The 2,562-nt window shown below is 35.1% G+C and overlaps 1 non-coding gene across 1 annotated transcript; it reads left to right on the top strand.

The window, feature by feature from the left end:
- The first annotated feature begins 1,919 nt into the window (after positions 1 to 1,919).
- LOC132693453 (U6 spliceosomal RNA) lies at positions 1,920 to 2,024 on the top strand. Its single transcript, XR_009616827.1, has one exon. It is a non-coding gene; the product is annotated as a U6 spliceosomal RNA (small nuclear RNA).
- Positions 2,025 to 2,562: the final 538 nt, after the last annotated feature.

The following is a 2,562-nucleotide window of genomic DNA, read 5'->3' as shown; positions in this document are numbered from 1 at the left end:
CCAGCATGGCCTCTATACACCATTTAACCTTGAGCATGGTAATTTCCAGGCATGGCCTGCAGGATAAATTGGTTGCAAATCATATATAGAAGTAAATAAATGAGTCAAAATGTGTTTAAAATTAGGCTACAAGTCAAACAAGTGTTGCTTTGTATCTAACAAAAGCAATGAGGTTGTTTTTAGTGAAGTTGATTAGCACTTCTTTTTGGGCAGTGATTAAGTAGTAGACCAACCTGGAATTTTAGAATTATAAAAGTGAAATGTATTTTTAACCAATACATTTTGTTTTGCTATTTTCAAAATATAATCATTAAAAAATGGAATTCAATATGCTAAGACATTTTGTTTCTCTAGCATGGCAATAGAGTTAACATTGAAGACCAGCTGTGGTAAAGAAAGGTTTCCGTCCATCATTGTATACATATTTTTTATTTTTTACTTTTTTCTTTCTTTTCTTTTCTTTTCCTCTCCTCTCCTCTCCTCTCCTCTCCTCTCCTCTCCTCTCCTCTCCTCTCCTCTCCTCTCCTCTCCTCTCTCTTTCTTTCTTTCTTTCTTTCTTTCTTTCTTTCTTTCTTTCTTTTCTTTCTACCTTAGAGAGAGAGAGCATGAGCTGGGGAGAGGGGCAGAGGGAGAAAGAGAGAAAAAGAAAATCTTAATCAAGTTCCATGCTCAGCGCAGAGCTCAATGCGGGGTTCAATCCCACGACTCTGGGATCATGACCTGAGCTGAAATCAAGAGTTGGATGCTCAACTGACTGAGCCACTTAGTGCCCCTACAGTTTTCTTAAACTAATGGTTAGACCTTAAACTTTGCCAAAGCAGAAAATACTTTGTTTTTGATTATTTTATCCCTGACCCTCAGTGCCATACTTGGTACATAGTAGCTATTAATATCTGAAATAGCTGCTGTTATTACACTAAACATTGTTTTCTGGTATGACAAAACAGGTAAAAATCTTTAAGAGATATTATAGTTTTTGTGTAAATGTTATACATTTAAAAATATAATATATATTTGTGTTAATATAGTATCCACTTTTAATGAGTAATGCCTGATTTCTTCTTTAATTAAAAAAGAGGCTATCACATTTTAATCAATGGTCTATGATAGTAGGTAGAGGCATGATATTACCAACATGACATTTTTACAAGGCACATTTTCTTGCTTTTCCAAATGAGATATCTCTAACTATAAGGGTATGAGCAAAATAAATAACCCAATTATGATGTAACATAGAAACTAAAAAAAAAATACAGAAAAGTTTATTGCAATATATTTCAAAGCTTACTTAATATGATGAAACATAAGCAGCTCCCCAAATTTTGGGGACTGATGTTTCTACATTTGCAGGTCATTAAGGTAATTAAAATGTAGTAAACGCCACTGTTTTCTCATGTTACCATGATGCTTTTGTAAAGCTGATTAAGTGCTGAGTATTAGACTAAATGTCTTAGCAGGCTTAAAGGACAAAATTAGAACTTGAATTTAAGTTTGAGTTAATCCACGTTGCTATTTGCTTAGGTTTTGGTAATAGTCCACCTAAAATAGCATGACTAATGGAGATTTTTATCTCTGAATGATATTCCTGCCAGCACCAACTGTTGAATGTTAAATATGAGATTTGGCAGGTGCAGAGATTTTTAGTCACCTTCAAAAAGCAGTATGCAGACACCCAAGTCAAACAGCTTATACACGAACAAAATCAACATCTAAACCATCTGCCAATAGAACAAACACGTCAGTCATCTTTCCATTTGATTGGCAGTATTCCTTGAAATGGATGATTTTAAACATTATTTCTTATCCTAAAAACACACACGTGCACACACACAATTTCATTTACCTGGCAGTTAGGCTGGATTCTAGACAAAACTATGAGTATAAAAATGTCTCTATCTACTTCCCATTCCTCTTGTATCATGCTCACTTTGGCAGCACATATAGTAAAATTGGGATGCTACAGAGAAGATTAGCAATGCCACTATGCAAGGATGACACCCATTGCTCTTGTATTACCTGCTCCTCCATTACCACTTTAAACTCCACGAGCCCATCCTAGTACCCATTATTAACCGGTTAACTCTTGCATGCTGCTGTAGCAGTGACCAGGACAAGTTAATTCTTGCACTGATTTATCTCCTGTTATCCAACATATGCTTCTTAGGACTCTGCTTATAGGTGATGATATGTAGTAATTAAACCATGTAAACAAATTCCTGATGGCTAACTACCCAGCAATGTAAAATTCCTAGTTTAGAAATTATTTGCCTTTATAAAATATGACTTTTCCCTCTCTAAAGGCCTTTATAGAGTAAGCATAATTTTTCTAAATGCTTGTTTCTCTTTAGTCTGCTTGGAAAATGTTTGGGAAATTGTTAGCCTTGAAAATTACAGGTTTTAAGCCGCATCTCTTTGGCTAACCCCGTTTGGAAAACTACTGAAAAATAACTCTGCTATGATCTGGCATTGGTAGCAGGTGAGAGTCTCAGAGACTTAGCAGACTGAAATTTCAAGATCTAATTCCTCACTCAACAGACTGAAATTCTTATTCATTCAGTGAGA

This window comes from Panthera onca, chromosome B1, assembly GCF_046562875.1.
Source record: "Panthera onca isolate mPanOnc1 chromosome B1, mPanOnc1 haplotype 2, whole genome shotgun sequence".
NCBI classification, from domain to species: Eukaryota; Metazoa; Chordata; class Mammalia; order Carnivora; family Felidae; genus Panthera; species Panthera onca.
This window is presented reverse-complemented; position numbering and strand designations above follow the sequence as displayed.